General features: G+C 29.6%; 1 long non-coding RNA gene across 1 annotated transcript; it reads right to left on the bottom strand.

Annotated features, from left to right (window-relative positions):
• Nucleotides 1–4,128: 4,128 nt before the first annotated feature.
• Nucleotides 4,129–5,827, bottom strand: LOC148302874 (uncharacterized). The gene is made up of 2 exons (XR_015838566.1): nucleotides 4,968–5,827; nucleotides 4,129–4,879 (listed from the first exon to the last, which is right to left on the bottom strand). It is a non-coding gene; the product is annotated as an uncharacterized LOC148302874 (long non-coding RNA).
• Between the last annotated feature and the right edge of the window lie 8,110 nt (nucleotides 5,828–13,937).

Raw genomic sequence — 13,937 nt, forward strand, 5'->3', positions numbered from 1 at the left:
TTTTTAGGTAAAACCTGAAGGTTTTTTCTTCACTTGAAGAATATTTTATTTATTTATAAAAATAATTAAACAATACATTTTCTCCAAAATGCAAAAACAACATTTTCTGCCCTGTAGCGGGTAAATATTAAGTTAAAAATATGCCTCTTTTGGTGGGATATAGTACATTTTCTGGGCATTCCGAAAACATGCACAACTGAAAATTGACGATTTTTGATTTATGACGTTCTTGAAAGGAGTGAGCGAAATGTAACATTCACCAAATCTACCCATGATTAACAGACACAACTAAATTTTTGGAACTTCTAGATATATTAATCATACTCGTGACATAGTACATGTTCGTTCACAACAGCCATCGTTGGAATAGGGAAAACTTTCATTAAGCAAATACTCTTTCTATGTGTATACCAGGTCCTAATCTTAGGTTAGAATGATATAAATACTTGAGCCCCGCCTGAAAACATAATTTTCATTTTTTGTGAAGTTTATACTTTGTACAAACGAATTGATTATCTCGAGCAAAATTTGTAATAGAGAATGTATTAATACTCGTATTAATAGTACATTAGGGTAGGCATAGGAGGAAGGTAGTAAGGTAAACTAGGTACTACTAAGTAAGGTAGGGTAAGTACTGGTTGCATTTTTATATGTCACACACGTAAGTTAGGATAGGAACTGCTTATCTACTTATATGGAATGCACGCCCCTGAAAGATGCACGCATATGATATGATGAAATTTAAAAATGACTGTTAGGATCTAGATACAAATGCTCATTTTTAGATAATTTTTGAAATTGCTACTTAGTAGCATGAGTATATGTACTTTGCAAGATATAAGCATGCTCAAAAATCGGAAATCGTTGGTTGTTCGAGTATGCTACCTGCAGCACGGGTGGAAGGGTTGTGCTCTGATTGTGCTCTGAGCGCGTCTGAACAGGTTTGCTTATTTATAAGCATACTATCGATGTATGTAAACGAGCACGCTTATTCCAACAAATGAATACAGCTGGAGAGCATGCTCGTCTTGCGCATGCTTAATTTGTAACATGTCAATCTGTTTCTGTTATTTATATCAGGCGTCGTGGGTAGTTGGGTAGACGCTCGACTGCGAAACTGGCGTCACGGGTTTAATTCCCGCAATGTGCAAAATAAATTCGAGAAATATTTGTTTGTAAACAGTCTGGGTGTTTTTAGTGTTTGTTTCATACATATATTCCATATTCTTACTACCGTAAATGCAGAGAAGCACTCCCTTGATCCCTAAATACGAACAGCTAGCTCTATTAGAGAGGTAACTTGTTATTTAAAATACTGTATCACTGCGTATTATTTGTATTAGTAACGTGTATTTTAACTAATTAATACAAATACTACAATAAATAATATTTAAAAAAAAACAAGTGAATCTGTAAAAAAAGCTTCGCTTTTAAAAAAATAATACGTTAATGATATTTTATTCATGGTTATCTACTTTCGCCTACATTATTAATTTTTTGTCATATCAACATAGTTGAAGAAGAATTTAAAAGTCCGAGTATTTACAGGGCTTACGACCATCAAAGGCTGGTTTCAGTGATCACTTTACATACGTGTAAAAAAATAAAGATTTTTTTAAAATAATTTTTTATTTGGCTAACCTGTGCATATTATTATCAGTGTGCATGTTAGCTATGGCCTACCCTCTCGTCTTTCTGACCTTCTCTCTGCCTACCCCTGCGGAGAAGCGACGTGATGGTTACTAAGTTTGTTAAAAATTACTTCAACTGAAAAAATCATAAAATATTTACATATTTATAAAGTGTTTTCAGCTGGTTTCTTGGTACCTTAGAATTTGTACATAATTATGTACAGAATTTCTTTGTACGAATGAAACCAACCAGAACACTGAATTCTGAATACATCTAGGAGAAGTGTTTTTGACACATACATAATATTATTATATTTCACGTCATGAAATTCCAACTTTCATAATTATTGTATTAGCTATTTCCTTATTTATTTAGTGTTTTATTTTACATTCAACTACAATAATTCATATTATTTTTTGACATCACATCAAAGATGAAGAAGAAGATGGAAGTCTGGGTATTTACGGGGCTGAGACCGTCAAAGGCTGGTTTAAGTGATCACTTTACACACGTGTAACATTCACCAATTCTACCCATTATTGACAGCCACACTACTCAAATTCTTGGAACTTCTTTATATATGAACCAATTTAGAAACCTTGTTCTTGAATCACTAGAACTTCACTAGAGACATCTATTGGTGAGATGTAAAGAAGCTTTTTACTAAGCAGAAACTCTTATATTAGTATGTGAGGTCCGAATCCTGGATTATAATAACAACAAGTTGACACACTCAAAAGTTGTACAATAATTCATATTTATTGTTGACATTTTTTAGGTGCATTTTATTTCTTCTTCAAATCCTTATCCGCACCCCAATGGTGCATAGGACACTGCATCATATAAACGCAGTCTTATCGTGATCGTTAACACACGAAGGAAAGGTGATCAGTTCTCCACTTCAGTTACCAGTCCAGGGTAATATTAAATTAATATTCGAGTGAAAAAATCACAATGTTTATTCTACCCCCCCTGGGAATCGAACCCGGGATCTCCAGTGCGGTAGCCGAGTGCGCTGACCATAACACTACGGAGGCGGACATTTTAAAAATTTATTTACTAACATTTTTACTGAGCCTAAATAAAGCCTTTGACGGTCATAAGCCCCGTAAATGCCCAGACTTTCATATTTTTCTTCATCCTTCTTGAGATGACAAATAATAATAAAGGTACTAAGTAAAACTAACTTACCAACAGTTTTCTGCAGTGGTAGAAAGAGAGAATAAACGAAATGCCAAATTATCTTTGTGAACATTCTTCGCCTCTACCACATTCACGCATCTGCTCATACATACAAGCCGATTATTCTGACTACTGATCTGACCACCCCCCAGTTATTTTCAATTATTTGATCATGTCAAGTTTTCTTCAGTCGTCATCTGCTTCCATTACCAACTACTTTCGCCTCATAAATTTGTTTAACTATCCTTTCTTCACTAATTCACTTCACGCTCCGAAACCATCTCAACACACCTTTCTTAATAATGCTCATCTCAACTTTGCATTCTTGCATTGAAGTAAATTTTGACAAAAAAAAAAAGTTTGAATGAAATATTGAAAAAGTCGACATTTCTTTTATTTGGACCTTGTTTTATTGACTTTTATCAAATACATATTTCAATAAAAACAACTTAATTATATGCTTTTCTTCGTTCGTATTGAGCATATCTTAGTCATACAGGAGAAAGTGACCAAGTGCATTTTTTACAAAAACGTGATCATTGAATATTTGATATCTTACTAGCTTAATATTGCTCTGAAAAAAAACCCAGAAGATTTCAAACTTAGAAGTATAATATATTGACTTGTTAAAAATGACTTACTGCATTGATATTTATTTTCTTGCCAAGCAAAAGTGACTTAAATGGCCCTCCTGAACATTTCACTTTTTGTTATTTGGTCACTTTTTCACGTACGACTACTATGTTTATCAATGAAAGAATGTACCATATGTATTGTACATAAATACGTATGTGTAGGTGGATAAATGTAAGGAAAGATAACAGACAAAATGATGTTACAGGGCTTAAAAAAACATCCAAAGTGTTTACGATTCGGAATTGAAAGAATAGGAGCTTGAAACGTATTTGGCGAAGCGGAAACAATATCTTTTCATTAAAGCACGATAAAGTGGTTTTTACGTAAACGTTAAAAACTTGAATGAATAATTTTACCACGCCAATTTGGACAAGGAGAAGGGAACTTAAAGTTTATATTTCGTGTATTCCAAAGGTAAGTTAACGCATAAACTACGTAGCGTGGAAAACCTTTACTTCTACTTGGTAAAATCTAATATTTATTTCATAGAATTTAAGTTTCTATCAGGTCTGAATGATTTAGATATACATGTAATTTTGGTTAAATCCCTAAAGAAAAGTTATAAAAATATTTGAATTTTTTTTTAAATATATATATATATATATATATATATATATATTATATATATATATATATATATATATATATATATATATATATATATATATATATATATATATATATACAGTATCTACTCAATGAATTAGGGCCACGCAGAATTTCGCGCAATTTCTCAATTTAAACAGGAATAACTCAGAGAAAACCTTGAATAAAACAACATTGAATTTTATTTACACATGAACACTTTATTACGCTTAAATTATGCATATATTTTCATATAAATATAGTTAGTATTTAGTATTTCCACCTTTGGCAGAAATAACTGCCTCAATTCTTTTTGGCATACTTAAAATGCACTGTTTTATTATGTTTTTTATTTCTTCGTCTTCTGACCAAATTTTTTGAATATTTTTTTTAGACAGTCTACTGTTGGATTTGGAAATGAGTAAACCTTATTTTTTAACCTGCTCCATACGTTTTCTATAGGATTAAGGTCCGGAGAATTTCCAGGCCAGGGGAGCAAAGGCAGATTTTTGTTAGACAAAAATTTTATTATTGATTTAGCCCGGTGGCAAGGTGTCCCATCCTGCATGAAGGTGTATGGACCTTCTGTTGGGTCGAGTGTATGGTAGAAGGGCAATAAAATTCGTTCGAGGACCTGCTTATAGGAATTTTGGTTCATTGTTCCTTCCACGAAAAACAACGGCCCAGGTAAATTGTTAATAATACATGACCATATCATTGTTGCAGGGGGGTGTTTTATATCTTTTACCACACAGGCCTCATTGTAACGTTCCATTGATGTTCTCCTGACGAATCGACGGCTCTCTGTCACGGCTTCTAACCGGCACTCATCACTAAAGATGACCTTAAAAATAATGAAAATTTAAGTTTAATTCAAATATATAAGTTTATTTACTAAAATGATATGTTGAAAATTCAATTTAAATAAATACCTTTTTCCAATCATCTACCGAGTAATTTCGATGTAGCCTGGCCCATTTTAATCGATCCGCTTTCATTCGTGGTGTCAATTTTGGTACTTTTACAGGGCGCCTGCATTTCAGATTTACTTCGTAAAGACGTCGCCTCAGTGTTGATACCGATATATTTATACCCTCTTCTTCCAATTTTATTTTTAATGTTTTTGCTGATGCACTACGGTTTTCTAAGGCACTTTGAACGATTTTTCGATCAGTCCTCGGTGTTGTTTTTCTAATCCTACGACAGTTCTTTCGCCGATTGCTGGTGGCGGGTGACTGATTTTTTATTGATTTTGAAATTCTGTCCACTGTTTGACGAGAAACGTTTTCTTTTTTTGAAATTTCTCTATTAGATAGTATTCCTAATTTCAATAGCACTATAACACTAGACTTTTTTTCCTCAGAAATGTCTTTACTTTTTCCCATTTTGTCCTTTTCAAAAAAAACACTTGTGTTTACAAAAAAAAATTATACTTTATGAACTAAAATTAAAAATTAAGTTTTTTTCACAAGACACGATAACTATATAACCTCTCTGAACAAAACAACAACCAGAACTCAAGAAACTTCTCTAATAAATGAGATAGGACTATTTTTTGAACTTTCAACTATCTGTCTAACTGTGCTAATTAGGGACCTTTCTCAGAAAAAGGGTTTGAAATTTTGTAAAGGCTTAAATAATCCAGGTATATTTTACATATTATTGAAGGTAATATACATGATATAAGATGTCAATAGAAAAGTCAAAGTATTTATGTAAAATAAATATAATAATCCAAAAGATTTCAGAGTATTCAAAAAAATAATGGGTGGCCCTAATTCATTGAGTAGATACTGTATATATATGTATATATATATATATATATATATATATATATATATATATATATATATATATATATATAAAAAATATATATATATATATATATATATATATATATATATATATATATATATATTTATATATATATAAATATATATATATATATATATATATATATATATATATATATGTATATATATATATATATATATAAATATAAATATATATATATATATATATATATATATATATATATATATATATATATATATATTTATATATATATATATATATATATATATATATATATATATATATATATATATATATATATATATATATATATATATATATATATATATATATATATATATATATATATATATATATATATATAAATATATAAATATATATATATATATATATATATATATATATATATATATATATATATATATATATATATATATATATATATATATATATATATATATATATATATATATATATATATATATATATATATATATATATATATATATATATATATATATATATATATATATATATATATATATATATATATATATATATATATATATATATATATATATATATATATATATAATTTGGGAAAAGTGTACCAATGAAAAGTGGTCAAAACAAAGTTATTTTATTTTATAAAGTTTATATTTTGTGCCACAAAGTATCTGCAAAAAACATTCAAGAAAATACAAATTCTAATCAGAATTTGAGTTGGATCTGAAATACATGTAAATAAAAGATGGTCTTTTGTCTATGATCCAATAATTCTACAAAATTCCTCTTTCGGCTTTGATTTTTCGGTTCACAAAGGTCTTATACATGTTTGCACAAATGCCTTGTATGATTGTCACGTACTGTTTGATTTTCAATTGGGGATACTTTCAGACTGCTTTCCTTAGTCTTCAGTTCCTTACTTTCTAAGCCGTTCGAATTCATGCATTTCCCACTAGATTTCATGTTTCAACATCGCTTGAAACGTACAAGTTTTACTAAGCAACTTGTATGCTCCACATTCACTGAAGCAATACGTATAAGATGCATTTCTCGAAACATAAGCTGGGATTAATGTATCTCATTCTGAATACAGATATCATGTCATAATGGAAATATCTGCAAACTGGTATGAGTAATGGTTCACTGCAAGGGCTTTAAGTATGAGTAGACAATGGAAAAAATTAGGGAAGATGTTGCTTTAAAAAAATGAACATACAATCAGTAGACTAGATGATTAAACATTTGTTGGAGGAACTGAAAATATAGTAAATATTTGATCTGAATGCAGAAAAATTAGGTACCTGAAGCCATAAAATAAATAAATATATTGTTTGCTTTATTTATATTACTTAACAACAACAACTTAACTAACTACAATACCATGATGCAATACCAAAAAATTCCAATTGAACTTAAGATATTCTGGAACCTAGTACTTTAATAACCTTCCTACAGATTAAAAAAAATTAAAGGCATTCAAATGATAAAAAATAAATTAAATGAATTATTTCTTGAATGTTTGTCGCAGATACTTTGTGGCACATTTTATAAGCTTTATAAAATAAAACAACTTTGTTTCAACCACTTTTTATTGGTACACTTTTTTGATGATGACAAGGTTCTTGTCGAAACCGGTTGGATAAAGTGTACCAATAAAAAGTGGTTAAAACAAATTTATTTATTTTATAAAGTTTAAATGAATTATGTTCATGTTAATCCAAGACCGAAAAAAAAACAAAAAATAATTATAATAAAAATAAATTATATTGGCATTAAGCATAAACAACAAAAAATAAGTATAAGTTCCTCTCTAAGAGCTTAGTCTATTTATTGGAGAGAACTGTGTTATTAATATTGTCAAAGTAGAAATGTCTAGAAAATTGTAAAAAATCTTTTGTAACCGTATTAAACAAAAACAAAAAAATAATAAATATTAAATAAAAATAAATAACAGAAACATAATTGAATTTTCAATGAGTAAATTGAGTTAGTATTATTTCTAGTAGAGAACCATGGAATAGAAAATTAATTGTTTGAGAGGTTAACATGAAACACAGTTAAAGTAATTAAAACAGTCCAAATAATAGTATGTACTTACATGTAAACAAAAATGTACAGTGTAAAACGTAAAATGTAAGGTAAAATGTACATGTAAAAATGTCAAGTAAAAAAAAACAGGAATGAAGTTAAGTTACAGGCATGCAAAAAATTTATAAACAATTGTTTTTAAAGATGGGAGTTGCATTTATTTATTAATTTGGCATTTAATTTGTAGAACTCCATTTAAATTTATGTATTAATTTTAAATCAAACACAGATTTTTTGAGTCTACTTAGTTGTATTTTATTAACAAAAACACATAAAAAATATATTGTGTTTATTAATTATATTAAAATTACATTATCAAACGAATGTCGAATGACATTCGTTTGATAATAATGCCTTAACAAGGCGAATCAATTGTCAAAATATTTTTTTTATGTATTTTTGTTAATAAAATACAACTTAGTAGAGTAGACTCAAAAATTTGTGTTTGATTTAAAATTAATACATAAATTAAGATGCATTTATTATTTACCTTGCTTATAATGTACAAAGTTTATATATCAATTGGTCGACATTTATTTCTTTTAGCTAAAAAACATGTTTTATTTTAATCTGTGTTCGGAATAAGAAATATAAATTAGTGTGGGCCAATGAGGAACGTCTCAGCTGGGAGCAATGGGCTCATTGCTGGGAGAAAACCACGTAAACCTCCTCAGGAAAAGCCGGACAGTTGACTGTCGTCAACGGGCGTTCTGTTCCACTGGGAGAACGTTGAGCATTTTGTCTCCTAGCTTGGTCTATGGTACCAATGTCCTTCACTATTTTATATCATATGTGAGCCGAGAAAAATGATAAATGGTACAGATAATATTGGTATTTTTTAGTTCATATGTTTTGCAAAGTATTTTAATATAAAAATTATCGTTAAATCAAAATGAAATGCAAATTTTTAGCTTGTTTTGTATTGGTGATTTTATCCCCGATTTATGCATAAATTATCTATTTCCGTCGCTGCAAATGAATAACTTTATATTATAATACTTTTATCTTCATCTTCTTCTTCTTTTTTTTTGACTAAGTCCTGTCATTCTCCAGTCCGCTCCTGGGAGGTGGAAGACCAGCTATCCTCCATCGTTTAGGTGGTCTTCCTGGGGGTCTGATCCCGCTTATGCTGCTGTCCGCTGATATCCTCACCACTCAATCCGAACTCGCTCTTCTCACATGATTTCTCCAGAAACGTCTTCTTTCTCTTCTCCATCAATACTTTTATGCTATACGGAGGAATACAAAAATTCTGAGCCCGTATCATTATATTGTTCATTGATATTCTCATTTTTAAAGTCGAGTTGTAGTAAATACATATCATCGGGAGGGAAAGGTTAAGGAGTAAACATCTGGGGTGACCGAAGAACAAATTCCTTTAAGCCAAACAATATTCTTAGACTAGTAAATTGTCTTATCTGTCATGTAATGAATGTACAGTACTATAGATAGGATGTTGATTATTACCTAACTTCCGGCGTTCGTTAATTACCGTTTATCGAGTTAAATCATTGAACTTAAAGGGACGCAGTGTTCCAGAGAAGGGCTGTCCAAACCTGATACTATCCCGGGCTAATCCAAATAACTTAATACATCGGAGGGCCGCAGAAATAAATTCAAAATACTTTAAAAAAAAAGAAAAACAGGCATATCAACGTTTTAATATAAATAAATATTTCACCCATATATTAAACGATAAAATCAATCATTGATTTTTAGAGTATACTAGATTTAATTTTTTTGTTAAAAACACATAAAAATAAAATTAGTGACAATTTTTTCCCTCTTTTTTGGCATTTTCAAACTTATGTCATAACAAAGTGATACATTTAACGGTCACAAAAATTCTTTTTATTTGTTTTTAACTATAAATTAGAATTTAGTAGACTCTGAAAATCAATGTTTAATATTTAATAAATAAATTAAAATGGAGTTTATACAAATTAAACGAAAAATCTATAAATAATACATACTTCATTCACAAAATAAATATAAGGTGAATGTGGTTGGCAATAGAATGAGCGTTAGGCCGAGGGAAACTTGACATGATTTTACGTGCCTGAAGGAAAACTCGGCAAGAAGTGTTTCAAAAACTTTGTTTCACATTTTTTTTAAATTTCGCAACTTATTTCATAAATAAAAACATTTTTTTTGCTAGGCAGGAAAGTTCTGCCAGAAAGCCTAGATGCGTCTGTATCAGATCTGGGAATGCGGTGGGACAGCATTCAATATATTTCAAATACTTGAAAGTACTCAGGTAAGGATTTGAAATAATCGGCGTGTAGTATGAGAAGATGAATGAATGTGGCTAAGATTGTGTATTTAGAAAGATAGTTTTAAATATTTCATTAATTGATTTGGGATGCCATAAAAATGAAATTATGTTTGTTCTACAAGAAAAAATACTGTATTTGTGGTAGATCAAAAACACTTAGCAGGCAGCACAAATAAAAACCATTGCCTGTGCTTTGGACAGCTCTGATCCTAAGTACATAGTATTGACTTGGTCCCGTCATTTGAATAGTAGAAAATAATTCACAAAAAAAGAAAATTTTAAATTAATAATAAAGAAACCTCTGGACCATAAAATGTGTATTTGAGAATTTATGTTATAATACGCAATACGTAGCCAAATAGTGAACTGGTTGGCGTAATAAGGTTTAAAAGATCCAATCCATAAATTGAATTAAGTAACGAATTATTTAACAGTAAGTTATTAATCAATTACAATTAAGAGTAAGCAATTTGTTATAATCAAATTTTGAACACAATAAACTTTGAATTTTCTTCAATTGAATCAACGTGTCTTGTTTGTCGCCTTTATATATTTATATGTATCGTAGTCGTACAGGAGAAAGTGACCAAATAACAGAACGTAAAATGTTCAGGAGGGCCATTTTAGTCACTTTTGCTTGGCAAGAAAATAAACATCAATGCAGTTAGTCGTTTTTAACAAGTCAATATATTATACTTCGAAGTTTTAAATCACTTTGGGATTCTTCCAGGCCAATATTTAGCTAATAAGATAACAAATAGTCAATAATCAAGTTTTTGTAAAAAATGCATTTTCTCCTTTATATAAATACATTTTTTTTAAATCATTGACCTGGCATCAATATTTTTTCCGCCAAGGTAAGCCAGTATTGGTAATATTTTGGACTGTGATCAACAGAATCGTTATTCAGTACTGTGAAACAAAAATTAGAATCCTAAAATACGAACAATTGAAAAAGTGGCACTCAAGAACTGATTTAGACGTAGATGTTCGGGAAATTTATAAAAGTGGAAATATCTCGAAAACTAAGGCACTTTTACTGAGGTCATATTTTTATTTTTTGGTGAGTCATGAGCTGACCTAACACCCCTTAAAAGCAAAACGTTGGATAATGGGACACCCTGGATAAACATACATATATATAACACATGACCGTTCTACGTGCATCTTAAACCATATATCGATAAATTTTATTTTTAATAAAGTATTTTATTTGTATTTCATTACATCTCTAGTTCCAAATAGGAGCTAAAAGTATATTTTGTGTTATTGTAATTTTAAAAAAAGGTTTTCGCTTCATTCAGTCAGAATGTTTTAATCGAAAAGACCTCGTCAATATGCGGGTTTCTAGAATAAATATTTTATTTTATTTTATTTTACTTGTTTCCATTGTTAAAAAGACTACATACTTTCATACTCGTAACTTAACTCAAAAGGATTCAGGTCTTTGCAAACTCATTTGACTAGAAAAGCTCGCTTAATTTCTAGCAAGTTGTTTAACTCAAGACCATAATTTTCTAAAATAAATGACTTGTAAAAAAGATAATAAAGCTCGTTTCTTCATTAGGTTTTATATGCGTTATATATTAAATTTCATGAACATTATGTTATTGATTTTAAATAGTAATTAAAACATGTGCGTTGAGATAGTTATGATATGTTGAATGAATGAGTAGGGAAAGAGCGATAAAATTTTAAAGCGAAAAAATTTATGAAAGGAATGATGTTAGAAATCAGAGCAGAGGAAGAGTGAGTGAAGTGGGTGAAATGTTTGAAAACGGTTACATCAGGAGTCGGAATAATGGGGGTATGAGGAGGCATATGAGGAGATGTATGCATTTGGAAGAGGCGAGGAACATTAAAACAGAGTGGTGTGGCGTTCTATTCCCTCTGACTACCCCTGCGGGGAAGTGGCGTGATGGTTAGTTATTTAGACTTTACACAACCGCAAACTCCTTCTAAACGCTTCAGTCTTAAAAACTTCAACATTGTCGACAGTGAGAAACCGCAAATTTGATTCAATTGCCTCTGTAAACGATATATTTGTCATATCAGGCATGTAAAAATGGCGTATAGACAATAACTCCCTCCGGAACGCTTTGTGAAACATATAAATATCCAAGTTTTTAGATTTTAGGAGTACATATATAAGTCTAAACTTTAAAAAGGAAATTTATGGGGCGAATGTGGTTAGTAATAGAAACAGACCAAAGATGGAGGAAAACTTGATAACATCGAGTATTTCATATACTTGAAAGAGGTCAGGTCAGGAGTCGGAATAACCGGTGGGTTTGTATGAGGAGATGCATGAATGTGGAAAAAGCGAAGATTGTTAGCAAAGATGGATTGGTGTGGCGTTCTTTTCTCTCTGTCGGAATTCGGAAAATTGTCAACGCTTTATGTCAGTCTATTCTACAGTTTATTGGTTGGGGTGATATCAGTAATGCATTATTAAATAGCGTTGTTGGTGCCCAAAAAACAATCATGAAAAAAATACTTAAATTTCTGAAACAGACTCTCGAAGAGGAAATATTCAACAAATTATAACTTATGACAGTCGAAGAACTATGTGGTAAACAATCCTTATATACGCATTAAAGAATTACTTTCGCTTAACACAAAAAGTAGCTCCCAGTAAGCACACATCAAAATTCATACACTTTATTTTATGGTAACGTCCCTATATAGAACTACAAGTTCCACAGAAACACATCAAACACAGTCTAACGTATACCTCTTTTGGTGAAATGAACTTTGATTACATGCAATAAAGTTCTACAAACTGCTTCCATTATTTTAATTTTTAATTTTTTTTTTATTTCCTAAGTTAGCTTATATTACAACTATTGTAAACTTTTATTTACACTTAATTTACATCATCTTTACATATTTTTTTAAACATTTATTTTAAAATTCTTTCAGACTCTTTTCATTCTTCAAACATTCAGGTATCTTATCATGCATTTTCAAACCCTTATACATTTAACAATTTTGCGACTCAGTTTTTTTTCAACAATGGCAGTCTCATTTTATCCTTATTTCTAGTAATATGTTCACGACAATTTTTGTTTAAAACTATTTTATCCTTAAAATATTTTGGTAATTTATGTATAAAGCTTATTAAATCAGCATATTGAATTTGAGTCTCTTTTTTATAGATAACCAGTTTAGTTCTTTTCTCATTTTGTTAATATTATTTTATCTATTTTTCTTAAGAACTTTTCTCATCGCTTTATTTTGTATAATTTCTAATTTATTTAAATTTCCTTCATTTGCTAAAAATAAAATTGTTGAGCAGTAATCTGTATGTGGAATAATGAATGTTTTATAAATGAGTTCTGCAGTAACTTTAAAATTTAATATTAATAAGGTTATTAAAGATAGAAACTAAACATAAAAGAGCTATTCATAAATGTATGAGTGGATAAATCTGAAATATATATATTGCAAAATTTGACCATGTAGTATTTGATAATTTTCGTTCAAATAATTTTATAAATAAATATTGTGAAATGTTATCTCAACACGAGAAATCTTAGTCCGGGCACATGATTTTAATTTGTAATTATGTGTATGATGAAATAAATACATATGTAATTCCTTTTCTCTTCTAGAAAGTTCTGTTTTGTCCATACGAAAAAGTATAATCAAAACGTTAAGCCCCCCATTAAGAAATTTTCCCCGCTTTGCTAAGTTGAATGATTAAATTCAAGATGAA

The sequence above is a fragment of the Brachycentrus maculatus genome, unplaced genomic scaffold, assembly GCF_059751285.1.
Source record: "Brachycentrus maculatus isolate JH-2025_06_01 unplaced genomic scaffold, ASM5975128v1 h1tg000401l, whole genome shotgun sequence".
Classification (NCBI taxonomy): Eukaryota; Metazoa; Arthropoda; class Insecta; order Trichoptera; family Brachycentridae; genus Brachycentrus; species Brachycentrus maculatus.